The sequence below is a fragment of the Danio rerio genome, chromosome 15, assembly GCF_052040795.2.
Source record: "Danio rerio strain M-AB ecotype USA chromosome 15, GRCz13ab, whole genome shotgun sequence".
NCBI classification, from domain to species: Eukaryota; Metazoa; Chordata; class Actinopteri; order Cypriniformes; family Danionidae; genus Danio; species Danio rerio.
Window position 1 is genome coordinate 48,405,001 of NC_141035.1, and position 15,611 is coordinate 48,420,611.

Below are 15,611 nucleotides of genomic sequence, written 5' to 3' on the forward strand. Positions count from 1 at the left end.
GTTCACGACTGCAAATAAACCAAAAACACTACAGAATCACAAAATACAGACACTGTTAATGCACATATTGGTTCAATACTTCAGTAAGATAATATAACTTTAATTGTAATAAATCCATGGATGGATGTATGGATGGATTGATTGAATGAAAGATTGATTCCTTTGCATATACAGTTGAATTCAGCATATACAGGTAAAGTCAGAATTATTAGTCCCCTTGAATAATTAGCCCCCTGTATATTTTTCCCCAATTTCTGAAGATTTTTTCAACACATTTCTAAACATAATAGTTTTAATAACTCATTTCTAATAATGTATTTATTGATTTATTTTATCTTTGCCATGATGACAGTACATAATATTTGACTAGATATTCTCTAAGACACTTTCTGGAGACTGCCAAACACGCGGGAGGTAGGTATTTGTGCAGTTTTTGTTTTCGCGAATTCGCAAGAGGCCGTTGTGTGCGTTTTTTCGCATCTCGAACACCTCTCGCGAGAGCCGTTCGTGGCGGTGCTCGCCTAAAACCACTGGAGGCCGCTTTTTACAAAAGCCGTCCAGAAAAAGAAAAGCCCCCTCGTCTGAGTTTCAATTAAATTAAATTCACCTTTATTTGTATAGCGCTTTTACAATGTAGATTGTGACAAAGCAGTTTTATATCAATGGTCATAGTAAATTGGAACAGTGTAGTTCAGTTTTTTTAGTGTTTAAGTTCAGTTCAGTTTAGCTCAGTTCAGTGTGGTTTACCGATCCCAAATTATGCAATCTAGAGGCGACAGCAGAGAGGGAAAAAAACTTCACCGACTGGCCAATGTGAAGAAAAAAAACCTTGAGAGAAAATATACTCAGTTGGGCAGGACCGCTGAGGCTGAGCAATTTTGATTGCGTTTTCAGATTTCACCACATACTTGCCCTGTTATTTTTTTGGATTCTGTTATTGTCTTACCTGATTTCTGGAACCGCTCTTCCCCGGACTCGAACCCGATCGTCACCGTCAGCTCCCCTGCGGGTCCCCACTCCACCGATGTACACGACGAGCTAACCGGACAAACTGGTCGAGGTGGGAAAGCCCTCCACACGGAGGTGAGCTGTCAGCCGACGAGCACGAAGAAGAACGGCGTCACACGCCCCGTAGTGTTCGCTTAAAAAATTAAATGAAGCCATACGTACCAAGGCCACGTAAGTCTCCAGAAACGTCCGCCGGACTACGTTTTCAGAATGAGATTAGGTTGGCTTAAAGTGACATTTAAAGGCTTAACTAGGTTAATTAGGTTAGGGTAATTAGGCAAGTTATTGTATAACGATGGTTTGTTCTGTAGACTATTGAAAAAAAAATTTGCTTAAAGAGGCTAATAATTTTATCCCGAAAATAGTGTTTAAAAATGTAAAACTGCTTTTATTCTAGTCTAAATAAAACAAATAAGACATTTCCAGAGGAAAAAAATATTATCAGACATACTGTGATGATTTCCTTGCTCTGGTAAACATCATTTAGAAAATATTAAAAAAAGAAAAAAAATTCAAAGGAGGGCTAATAATTCTGGCTTCAACTGTATGTGGTACAAAAATAACACACCACTTCTTTAAAAGTCCCTGGGAGACGGTAAGTGTCCTCAGGTGACCCTCTATTTCCCAGCATTCACCTGTTCCAGAATTAGCTGCACAAAGCCTGTGTTACTCTCTACAAACAAGCCTCTGTTTCGGTCATTTTTGTCTTGCTTAGACACCATTTTAAACAATCAATAAAGTCTGATAATCAAGAAACACTCACTTAGACTTAAACAAACATCTGACTAACATGTCATGTGTAACGATGGGGAGTAACACCAACAACTGAGGTACGATAAAATATGCAGGTTTATTCACAGTCAGGCAAGCAGTGGTGCAATCAGGTGTGTGAGGACAATCCAGAATCACAGTCGAATACAGGCAAGAGGTCAGAAAGGCAGGCAAAGAGGCTAACAAGGTTAACGGTCGCTACACTAGATAACAAGACAGGGAAACGTGTTGTAATGCTACTGTGACAGATAACAAGACTCGGCAAACTGAAGGGGTGGATGTGTGGCTTAAATAGTGTGTGTTAATCAGTCTCTGACAATCCTCAGGTGGTGTGAATGTAATCAGTCTAGATGAGGAAGCATGTGTGAGTGTGCCCGGAGTGCATGTATGAATATGTAGTCCAGAAATGGCAGATTTGTAGTCCATGGTTATTGTAGGTGCAAACCAGCGATCTTATGGGAAATGATCGCTGGTAATCGTGACATAATGTGATCAACCACTGCTATTTTGATGTAAAAAAGTCAACTATACAGTTTCACAAAGTGACTTTTATTGACATTTCAGTAGTTTAAGATATTATAATGTATAAGAAATAATATAGTGCAGCAAACAAGTCTGTAAAATAAGAGAAAATGACCAGAAGTTTATTACAAGGGTTTTGCACCGTAATATAATCTCTGCTTTAAACTTTTTTAATCGAAATCGATCGGAATTTATGCTCAATTTCGATTATCGAATCAAAAAATAGAATCGTCGTTGCTGCCATGCCCCCATGTCACGTCAGCTTGGCTTGCCAAGCGGGAAAAAAACAGGCTTGTTGAAGTGCTTGTTAAACTGCAGAAGCAGGAGACCCGTCGACAGAACTTAAACCCTCTCCTCTTTCAATGAAGTTGCCGGTGTGGAAGCATTTTGGATTTCCAGTGAGTTATGTTGACAACGTTCATGTTGTTGACAAAAAAAAAACACAGTTTTGCAAGCTCTGCTATGTACATATTACGTACGGTTCGTCTGATAGACAACACCGGCATCGCGATCCTCCGCCCGCCCCCGTTGCAAATCCGCTCGCGAAAAGTACACACTCAGGCCCTGTTTACACTGTCTTTGTTTTTAAATGGCATTTTAGAACGACAAAGATTTGACATCCACAGTGGCGTGTAGCATTTCTGAGCAGCCCTCCTTCCTCTCTACCTCTGAAAATGCACATCACGTGACCACACACACACAGACGCACACACAGCCATGCGCTCGAGACAGCAGGTCCAGGCAGTCAGAGGACTGCTTCAATCTTTCACTCACTTGTACTTAGTCATTTTAGCGAACACCTCAGATACTGTTGGCTGGTTCCTGTTGGTTGTGCGTCTTTTTTACCGACGCCATTATAACGACACAGATCACTGCCTATTCACGAGTCCCGCAGAAAAAGTGATTGACAGGTGGTAATTATGTGTGTATCTTGCCTTTATTCATTTACTGTATGATTTGTTTATGGGTAAAACAAAGACCATGCAGGTCAGGTAGTTTAAACGGTAGGCTACAAATAATTAATTGGTCATTAATTAATTAATTATTCATAATCAAAAATCGAATCGAATCGTGCCTTTAGAATCGAAAATGTAATCGAATCCAGGATTTGGAGGATCGTGACACCCTTAATATATATATATATATATATATATATATATATATATATATATATATATATATATATATATATATATATATATAAAATTCTTTTTTTCACATTGTCATTATGGGGGGATTGTTTTTAGAATTTTGAGGATATAAATTAATTTAATCCATTTTGGAATAAGGCTGTAAAATAAAAAATGTGAAAAAAGTGTTGCGCTATCAATACTTTCCGGATGCACTGTATCTATGCATTTGACCAATATCCATATGTAACGTTCCCTTCCAGAACGTATTTTGGATAAGTGTGTGCGTTCGTTTGTATGTGGGTGTGTCGTTTTATGCATGTGTTACAGGTACGAACGGCATTGGAGGATCCGCATTTCGTGCTGATGACGTTGGCCGCTGACGCTGGGTTTGCGCCACCAATCGCTGGTTGGCGTAGCGTTTAAAAGCCGAGCCCAAACTGCATTGGCGATCTCTCTCTCTATCTCTTTCCTTCTCGCTCTTATTCTTTCTGTGGGTCTCTGTGAGGACAGTCTCTCTTGCGAGGGCTAGTCTGAGAGAATGTGTTTTGCTTGTTTAATGCTCTTGTCTAAAGTTTGCGATTTATCAATGCTTGTGAAATTGTCCAGTTAACTGACATTTTTGAGTGATGCCTCGGAGAGGTGTAGGAGTGAGTAGAATCATTGCATCACTATTAGAATGCAGCTTCTAAATTGAGTCTAGAACTGCATCAGACAACAGATGCTCATTGCAGCAGACTGGAAACTCTTCCTTCATAAGTGGGTGTTTTTTGGCTGGAATAAGCCGCAGTGTGGACCAGACTTTATTCTTTTTTTTTTTTTTCAAAGTCTCAGACGAGCTAAATATAACATTTAACCTCCGACCTGAAATGAAACCAAGGCGAATCAGACTGAAAGAATACAGTGCCATCGATTGACTCCTCCAGATGTAGATTCTAAGAGTCAGACAATGTGTGTGAGTGTGTACGACTGTTTTGCTTTGTTGTCTCGCCGTCTGAAAGACAAGCCAAAATCAATTGCGAGCATCACCCGCCTAACTATCATTTTCCACACACACAATCGCCATCAGACCTCCATGCCACTGAACATCTAAATGTACAGAGGAATTACCAACCTAAGTCACATATGACGTCACACAGGTTCAACCGATTGCAAAAAAAGATCGGTTGCAATAGCAAACACGTGGTGTTGTGCAGTAGGATGCCAAAATCAAAAGTCCAAAAATAGAAAACTTAACTTTTACCGTACACCACACTGCTTTAATGCCAACCACACACGTCTTTAGCTAACGCCTGTTTCACACCGCAAGCGTCAGCGGCGCGTGAGCAGAGCGTGAGCAGCGCGTGTGTTTTCGGCGTCCATGTTAACAGATAAGAGCTTTCATACCGCACGCAGCAGCAGCGCGTCAGAGCGAGGCGTGAGCGTCGCCGAAGCAGCAGTGCAGCGATAGTTTCGGCGCTGGGTCTATTTTTGACGCGCTGCTCACGCTCAATTAAAGTGACAGTGCATTGATAATGACCAAAACTCATTGAAGACAGTAAAAACTAGCAATTTTACCCAATAAATGCGTTAATAATGTCAAATGGTTTATATATAGTCATTAAAATGAACTTAAAACAATTAAAAACGGCAACAAACATTTATTTAGGCCCGAACTACAAAACCAAATGTAAAACTATTTTACTATCAGTTTTGCTTAAGTTGCACGCTAGTGTTTAGGGAGAGGGGAAATGGAATATTTACGGGATTTGTAGTCCATAGCGAAGTGTATTGTGGGTAGTGTAGTTCTACACGCATGCTGGATTATGTGAGCTCGCTGTGTTCTGTGCAGCTGAGCAGAGCAAGAAAGTTTTAATCGGCTTTGTTTTATGTTCACTCGAGTTATTCCTACCGGGAGCTGTTTGCACTGTGAATCTGACAACACGAAAATAAGTAAAAGAATGGCATGCATTGATCACTTTTGTCCGTCTCATCCTCTGCACGAGCATGAATTAACGAGCTGTTATTCTGCCGCTGGACATCACTGAAGCGGAGAAAGTAACACTAGTTTGATCATGTATAAATATCATTATAACTATATTGTATAAATATGATTATAACTAGGTCTACAGCAACTTGATAATCAAACAAATGACATGATATCACAGGCGATTGTCTTCTGACTGTAGACACTTCTCATATAAGTTAGATTGAGAAGCATACAGTACTATTTGATCTATAAAATTTGTAAAATAAACATTTGCAGGTTAAAGAAACAGCATAGGAGGGGCCTTGGTGCAGATGAAAAGTTTAAAAAGTGTATTTGTATATAGAGAGACATGGATAACTAGATAGAATAGACAGAGATAGGTTGATCTCTGCAGCAGCTGCCGAAGAGCTGCGCGCTGCAGACGCAGCTGGTGTGAAAGGCAAACGCCAGCGTGCTGCTACTGCTCGACATACGCGCTGCTCACGCTCTGCTCACGCGCCGCTGACGCTTGCGGTGTGAAACAGGCGTAACAGCCATCATAAGAGCTGAATGGAGTGAGAACCTAATTAAAACTGCTGGACTCGGCAGTTCTCATGTTATATCAGGTAAGTTGACGCTATGCTGAATCAGACACATTACCCGTTTTTGATTGCAGCAATGATTTCAGCAAAAACAGGTACATATGGTGAATTAAACTGCGGACACTGAATGCTCAGAATGAAATGTAAAGATGTGCGTTCACATACCCTGCTGTACAGGTGCAGTTCGCTGTCAGAATGCAGTAGTTTTGCTTGTTGATGATTACCCAGGCCTTGTACAGCTCCGTCTTCTTTCCTTGTCTTTGCCTAGGCAGAACCTCGGTTTTTAGCACTACATAGTTTTGAATCTGGTCATCATGGAACATTATTTTTTGCACACGACCACACAGAACAACATTGTAGGCATCCAAAGACTTGAAGGCCTTTAACTTCTCTCATGTACAATCACTTGGAGATTCAACTTGGACTTGTATATTTGGTCATTTCGTCTAATCCAATATCCATTGGGAGGGTGCTATCGCAGATGGACCTGCTAGACAAACGCCGCTCACTTTAACGTTAATTTTGCAGAATAACTGTGCTCATCTCTGGATGACAAGCTGTTATAATAGGCTGAAAGCATTATGTAAATAGTATATATAATATGTAATCATTATAACTTATCTCTAAAACAACACCAAACTCTGTACCGCATCGAATGTCATTCCCTCAGTGTAAATGTTAGCGCTCCCGGTTTTTTCTGCAACCTCGCTGTTTACAAATGTTTACAAACTGGTAATTCATCTATGGGTGTGTGTTTGTGTGTTACATTTAGAGCCACAAAAAGTTATATATTAAATTGGATTGGATTTTGGACTCTTATATATATTTGGACACTTCAGTGTTTTAGTAACATTTGAAAAGGATTGCATTGGATGTTGCATTAACCCTTTATAGGGCACTCATTGAAACTGTTATTTACTTGTTTATTTTATTTTTTGGCTTCTGTTTTTGTCTTAAACGTTCACGAAACACCAAAACACATGTTTTGAGCTGTTGACAGTCGTATATGTGTCCCACACTGCTAAAAACACTATTAGGACACCTATATTTCACTAAAAAGTGTAAATTGGTTGTTTTTGCTTTATTTCAAGCAAATTCGTACTTCCGGTTTGAAACGAATTTTTGAAGCTGCGTCACGGTCATGACATAATAGCGTGTATTCCAGCGTGCAGACTGGACGTCTGTGCCAGAGTGAGTCTTATTACGTCTTACAGTGTGATGCATTAATGCATGAGTAAGGCTTGGTTCAAACCAATCAGCGCGCTCTATTGTGCAACTTCATTAATATTCATTACTATTACCGTGTTTTCAGGACAGAGACGCCACGTTGTGTTGGCAAAACAAGCGTGAAGTGTTGCTTTTATAGTTTGCTGCAGTTAAGTTTCGTTTTCTCTCTGTGAGAGCTCAGACTCACGTGTGGATTAACAGTGTACGCGACGCTCAACAACAATAACTTACGTGTCTAAGGAGGATTATTGTTTACCTGAGAGCTGTTCTCATCTGCAAACGCTGAGATCTGGATTCGTTTGTAGTCTTCTCTTCTTAAAGACGCGGCTCTAGTTGCTGGTGATTGTCCTGTCTCTAGATTTGGTAAGTGAGCGACCAGTGCTCTTTGTTTATTCAGTTTGTTCGTATCTAACAAACTATTGCACAGAGTGTAAACATGTTAGCACCACAACCAAACTTTAACCTCGTGTAGGGTTTTTACCGCATTTAGTGACCGGAATAACACGCGCGGCTTTCTGACGCTACCTGCCGAGTGCATCTAAGTTTCTGGGAAATGCTGAGGTTTTTTTCTCTCATTTGCCGTGCGGTATTAAACATTGCATGAAAAATACACGCTTAGAGCAGCTCCTCGAATCAAATATCTCGTGTGTCGCGAGGGGCATGAATGAATTCCCTGAATGAAAGAGCCAAACTGCAGTTAAAGTCCACCATTTAATAATTTGGCAAATAATTCGACTACAGATCTCCATGTAGGTTAAACACCATCACTTTCTACTGTATGTGTGTGTGTGTGTGTGTATTTTGACTCTGAAACTCGCGCGTGCCCAAATAGACACTCCCACACCCTCCCACTTTTCTTCCTCCGACACTCTCCCCTAAACAGAGCTGGACACGCCCACTTTTCTGACTTTTTCCAAAGCAGAGGTGTGAAAACACCCTGCTGAAACGAGGGGGTTTCATGGCCCTTTAACCGCTTTCTGGAACCGTTCTTCGCCAGACTCGAACCCCGTCATCATAGTCAACTCAAGTCCAACAACGTACATGGCGAGCTACTGGACCAACTGGTAACAGCGGGAAAGCCATCCATACAGAGATAAGCGTGAAAAGAAACGGCATCACACCGCCCCATAGCATTAGTTTTAATGACGAAATGCAGCCATACGTACTTCCGGCTACATAATTTGCGATCTCCAGAAATGTATATAGGGCTACACTTTCAGAATGAACCTATTTTGTTAAATAAAGGTGGTAACACTATAGTTTAAGTAACAATTCACATCATTTTCTACTGGTTTGCCACCAGCCTATTATTAGCATATAAACTGTTTATTAGGACTAAAGTATGTCCTTATGTTACATCTCTAATCAATACATAAACCCAATAGCTACCTTACTAACTATTAATAAGCTGTTAAATAGCAGTTTATTGAGCTAAAACTCTTAGATGAAAATACATGAACATACCACCATTCTGGGTCAAGAACCACTTTTTCCTAAGGAATTTATTTCATGAACTATTTGCAAAACAAAACAAATGTTCTTCTAAAGCATGACGTTGGAAAACCTCCCATTGGAGCATGTATATTTAAAGCTGAAGTCACACTTAAAAAATGTATGAATGTCAAGTACTGTAGACGAACAACATTTAGACTGTTAAAACATTCTCGATAATCTACAGAACAAACCAGTGTTATACAATAACTTGCCTAATTACCCTAACCTGCCTAGTTAACCTAATTAACCTAGTTAAGCCTTTAAATGTCACTTTAAGCTGTATAGAAGCGTCTTGAAAAATATCTAGTAAAATATTATTTACTAAATCTGTGTCTATTACATGCGAAGCGCCTGATTGCCATTCACTGGAAAAGTACTCATGCTCCATCTTTGTCACTCTGGATTAAGGAAATGTCTTCCTGTATAGCAATGGAAATGTTGACTTATTCAATCAAACAAAAAATGCTCATATTCTACAAGATTTGGGACTTCTTCCTTCATTTTTTTAACTAACAGTGGACTGACTGTTTAGTAATCCCAAACAATGTGACTGTTAAAATACACTGTGTTTGTAATGACTAACTTTAATATACTTTCACTGGAATGTATATGTTGAAATGTCAATGTTTTAATGGTATTTATTTTTTATATATTTTTAATTTTTAACAAAATTGCCCTTTTATTTTTATCTTTAAGTTTATTTTAGTTAATCTTTATTTTCTATTTATTTGTTTTTGTATTACTTTCCTTGCTTTAGAACAGATTTTTTTTTATTCTATTCCTTTCTTTTTTTTAATTTTAAATTTTTATTTTGAACGTCGGGATGGGGCGGGAGTTCTTTGATTGGTATTTGGTTACTAATACAGTATGAATATATCACACCTTTCTGAAACAATAAAAGTGTTAAAAAATAAAATAAATAAATATTATTTACTGTCATCATAGCAAAGATAAAATAAATCAGTTATTAGAAATGAGTTATTAAAACTATTATGTTTAAAAATGGGTTGAAAAATTCTGCCCTCTGTTAAACAGAAATTGGGGAAAAAATAAACAAGCAGCCTAGTAATTCAGGGGGGCTAATAATTCTGACTTCAACTGTATATATATATATATATATATATACACACACACACACACACACACACACACACAAAAGAACCCCAATATCTCGTTTGTCTCAGGGGGCATGCAGGTAATGCTCCTAAATGAAAGTGAAAGTGCCGAACTGCACTTAAAGTTGACAAATTAAGAATTTGGCAATAATTGGATCACTGATGTCCATGTAAACACAGTCACTGTCTTTCTCCTCTGCCTCTGTGTTTGTTTTGCCTCTTTAAACATCAGCACCTGCCCAAACGGAAAATCCCATTTTTATGCAAAACCTTCCCTCTTTTCTGGACACATTACCTCTGATTATTATTAACTGATTATTTCGTATAATTATTGTTTTTTTTGCTAGTGTTTTTTTTTTTTTTTTGTGGTTGTTGTTTTTACTTTCTCTTATATTAAGTTATTGTTTTAATGTGATGTTTTATCATATATGTAAATGTAATTTATTTGTGGATCATTCTGGACATTACTGTTTTTATTTATCATTACCATCAACCATTTCAACTTTCTTTACGTAAGATCAAAATGAGAAATGTTTTGTAAATAATTTGTGACAATTATACCTTGTATGAATGGAGGGGTGGCGGGGTGGGTTGTATTTGCATTTTTATTTTTTTATTATGTTGTTTATTTTTATTGCTATTATTATTTGTCTTTGCTAATTGTTGAAAAAGTCCTGATATTCTTTGTATTCTCACATTCTAGACAATGTTATGTATCTTGTCAATAAAAAAAAATTTTTAATAAAAACCTTCCCTCTTTCCCTCCCCCGACACTCCCACCTAAACAGGACACGCCCACTTTCCTGACTTTTTTTCAAACTAGAGGTGTGAAAACACCCTGCTGAGACAGGGAGTTTTCATGGCCCTTTAAAGGGAGTTTTTGTCTTGCATCTGTGACTATATTTCTATTTTAGAAATGCTTTCTACCCTAAAAAATTTCTTTTTTTCTGTTTGTTCAAACTACTTATTTACAATTAGTTTAAAACATAATTCCTAAGGTTATTTTTGGGAAAACCTGATTTTATTTTGGAACCACTTAAATTTGTAAAAACAATAAAATTAACTACTCAATTTGCATTGAGACAGTGTGAGGGAAATGTGTAAAACATTTTTGAAAGCGTACACTTAAGAAAAAAAACATTTGTTGTTTGTTTAAGCTACTTTATTTAAAATGAGCTGAAACCATACCTAACAACATTGGAATGTGAAAATAAGAGATTTGCCCACCATTATAAGGGATTCACCTCATACACCCCAAAAAAAAACTCCCAAAATTACTAAATATGCTTATTTGAAGCTGTTTTATTGTAAATAAAAAAATAAATGATCAGTAATATGTTTTATTATTAACAAAAGAAAAATAAATAGTATACATTGGCAGCATATAAATTAGCAAACAGCTTATTAAAATTAATAGCTATTATAATGTAACAGAATCAAGTTATCAAATCTCATTAGTCATTTGTTCATTGCATGACTTACACATTCTGATTAAAGAGCAGCGAATGATTTATTTAGATTTTTTTTTCGTTTGATTACATCAAATAACAGAGGTGTCACTTTAAAAAAGCACACGTCTAACGTTATAATGGAAGCATTCGATCGCTCCAAACTTTTTATGCTCATTTAGGACGAAATTACTTGTGTTTGACAAAAAAACTCCACCAAGATCAACATCTTTAGATATTATTATAATTAGTTTTGTATAAATCTGTTTAAACACGCACCCAAAATCCAGACTTTTGCTCCGCTTCAAATCAGGTGTACAGAATCTGTTTAGGAAACAGTGTCTATTAATCACTAGTGCGTCTGCTGACAGTCACGCACCGCTATATGACTGTTTTGAGGATTGCATATGAAGGGGAGACGACACTTGTAATGAAAAGGAAGGGGAATCGCAACGTCTTTATTTATTTCTAAGTGTTTTTATGCCTAAACAAAGCGAAAGCACAGAACAGACTCACATTTAAGAGCAAGGGGCGGCCCCTGGTGGTTCAACGGTATGGGTTGAGTATAGGGAGGATCGGCTCTTTATTGTTTATTTGCCACCCTTCAGAGAAAGACAGGAGAAATACGGGAAAATACCTTCACGGGATGATAGCGGGATGCAACTGTAAAATTCGGGAGAATCCTGGGAAAAACTGGAGGGTTGACAGGTATGGCTCAAACACCACGATTATTGAGTTCTTTTTGTCGAACAACTTGTTGAATGTGCAATCCACTTCTATTTCTAAAAAAACTAATAAGCTAACTAAATTCCTTCATGTTGTCCCAACACAAATCGATTGTGTGGAGTCCAGAACAACAGCATAAACTACTTTGACAGATCGCCTCAGGTACTGATTATGGGCTTTATTCAGTGTTAAATACTCCCAATGTGAGTTTCAACATCATTACACGTGACATTTATTGCCATACTGAAAGCAGCAGCAGATTGTTCACCTCAGATCTGGAAAATTAAATAACTAGCAGCTTGAAAATGAAAGTCAGAAACTGTGATTCAGTGCAAACCAACAACATCAGTCACTCAGCAGCCTATTAATAATGTTAAAGAGGTTTAATATGTATTCCCTACATTAAAAGCCTTTACCATTTTATTGGGAGTGAAGTGGCTGCTATTTAAATGTTTTAGCCATGTTTGAGGCAGACAGACAAAGCTATTTTTAAAGACTTTACATCGGTAGGGATCATTCAATAGCAATAGCAAATTTGCAATCCTGGAAAGTTACCATACAACAAAGTTTCTTTATAGATATTTAAAGAAACCTTGTTGTATGGTAACTTTCCAGGATTGCAAATTGGGGAAGCTCATTGCTATTGAATGATCCCTACCGATGTAAAGTCTTTAAAAATAGCTTTGTCTGTAAAAATCTAAATTCTCTCCACAAAATATTTGTACACCCTTTCAAGCATATTCCTATTCGCTCCGTAATGGTTCAACCTCCAAATTAGAAACACTTTTAAACATGTTTTCTAAAATGAGGATTTTTTTTGGAAACTCTCAGTCAAAAATCATTCAAAGATCCATTTTTCTCAGCAATTTGAAGAACTTTTGAAAACCCAGATTCATCACACGGGCATCTCTGACTCCATCAAGAGCCTTTAACATGCATGAGAGGTTCACGCAGCACAAAATGTTCCTTTAAAGAAACTTTTAAAGAAGAACTGTTCGTTTAAAACAAAATATGTCTTCTGCTGAAGGCTTATGAGGGTGTAAAGTTCATTCATACATTCATTTTCTTTCCGGCTTAGTCCCTTTATTAATCAGGGGTCGCCACAGCGGAATGAACCGGCAACTTATCCAGCATATGTTTTACGCAGCGGATGCCCTTCCAGCTACAACCAATTTCTGGAAAACATCCATACACATTCATTCACACACACTCATCCACTACAGACAATCTAGCCAACCCAATTCTCCTATATCGCATGTCTTTGGACTGTGGGGGAAACCGGAGCACTCTGAGGAAACCCTCGTGAACACGGGGAGAACATGCAAACTCCACACAGAAACACCAACTGACCCAGCCGAGGCTCAAACCAGCAACCTTCTTGCTGTGAGGAGAATGTGCTACCCACTACACCACCATGTTGCTCACTTTCTTTTTTGCTCATGTATTTTTATTTTAGTTACTTTAATTGTTTTCCATTTTTCCAGTTTACTTTTAGCATTTTTGTTGTTGTCATTTTTGCTGTCAAACGATTAATTGCGAAGATACAAACCCAAAATATGTACTTGTGTTAGATGTAAACATTAATTTAATAAATATAAAGCAACATTTCATATAAATCAACATATATTCATGTATATACACAATAAATATGCACAGTGCAAACACACACACACACACACACAAACATAATGTATAAGCTTTAATTTTGGACGCAATCATTCGAGATTATTCTTTCGACAGCACTGTTTATCATATAATATTTATATTTTATTTCAGCTTTACCTGTTAAGCTTTTGGGCTATTATGGGTATTTTTCAACGATTTTAAAGGCTTCCCTTAATTACACACACATATAAATGATGTACGGTATTGCAGACGAAAGCTGTGTGTGTGTGTGTTTTGTGATGAACACCACTGAGTGCCAATACGGGCTCACTAAAATCTAAATAATTAATAAATGCTTATTATTCTGGGGCGGCACGGTGGCTAGCACTGTCATCACACAGGAAGAGAGTTGCTGATTTGAGTCCCAGCTAGGCCAGTTGGCATTTCTGTGAGGAGTTTGCATGTTCTCCCTGTGTTGGCGTGGGTTTCCTCCGGGTGCTCCGTTTCCCCCACAGTCCAAACACATGCGCTATAGGGGAACTGATGAACTAAATTGGCTATAGTGTATGAGTGTGTGTGTGTGAATGAGTGTGTATGGGTGTTTCCCAGTACTGGGTTGCAGCTGGAAGAGCATCCTCTGTGTAAAACATATACTGGAATAATTGGCGGTTCATTCTACTGTGGCGACCTCAGAAATAGAGACTAAGCCGATGGAAAATGAATGAATGAACTGTATTCTGAAGCGCTCATGATAACATCACGCATGTTCATTATGATATATTGCATTATTATTAAGTAATGGTTTTAAGCTTTAGGAATATATAAAAACCCTTCAGTTTGTGCACTGAAAAGTGGCAAGGAACCAATAAAAAACACTTGTTTTTAGAGTGTATAGGTTTTGAGGCCGCTTTATTTATATTTTATTTCAGCTTTACCTGTTAAGCTTTTGGGCTATTATGGGTATTTTTGTCCTTTTCGGGATTTTAAAGTCTTCCCTTAATTACACACACATATAAATGCTGTACGGTGTTGCAGACGAAAGCTGTGTGTGTGTGTGTGTTTTGTGATGAACACCACTGAGTGCCAATACGGGCTCACTAAAATCTAAATAATTAATAAATGCTTATTATTATCGGGCGGCACGGTGGCTAGCACTGTCATTTGAGTGATTTGAGTCCCAGCTAGGCCAGCTGGCATTTTTGTGTGGAGTTTGCATGTTCTCCCTGTGTTGGCGTGGGTTTCCTCCGGGTGCTCCGGTTTCCCCCACAGTCCAAACACATGCACTATAGGGGAACTGATGAACTAAATTGACCATAGTGTATGAGTGTATGAGTGTGAATGAGTGTGTATGGGTGTTTCCCAGTACTGGGTTGCAGCTGGAAGAGCATCCTCTGTGTAAAACATATACTGGAATAATTGGCGGTTCATTCCACTGTGGCGACCTCAGAAATAGAGACTAAGCCGATGGAAAATGAATGAATGAACTGTATTCTGAAGCGCTCATGATAACATCACGCATGTTCATTATGATATATTGCATTATTATTAAGTAATGGTTTTAAGCTTTAGGAATATATAAAAACCCTTCAGTTTGTGCACTGAAAAGTGGCAAGGAACCATTAAAAAAACACTTGTTGTTGGAGTGTATATAGGTTTCGAGGCCGCTGTATTTACCTCACACACGAACAGCTTCATATATCACACTTTGACTGACTCTGATGACCCAAATGCATTTATTAGTCTTGGATACTGGGCCATAAACACATCACACACACACACACACACACACACACACACAGGTACTATAGGACACATCTTAAACATTCCCAAATCCATCCGAACATTCAGTGCAGTAAAATGACAGCACGGCACGTCCTGAATGTTGATGACTTCAACGCAAGAACATGCATTCGTACAACCTGTGCATCCACACACACACGAAAACTGCTCCAAAACATCTTCTATACACACCCGAAACACAGCGTATGATGCATACAGGTGTCTAAGCGTGTCAC

General features: G+C 38.2%; 1 protein-coding gene across 1 annotated transcript in view; it reads right to left on the bottom strand.

The window, feature by feature from the left end:
* Positions 1–15,611, bottom strand: part of fgf12b (fibroblast growth factor 12b) — a 107,215-nt gene that overhangs the window by 90,760 nt on the left and 844 nt on the right. The gene's annotated exons all lie outside the window — the stretch shown is intronic.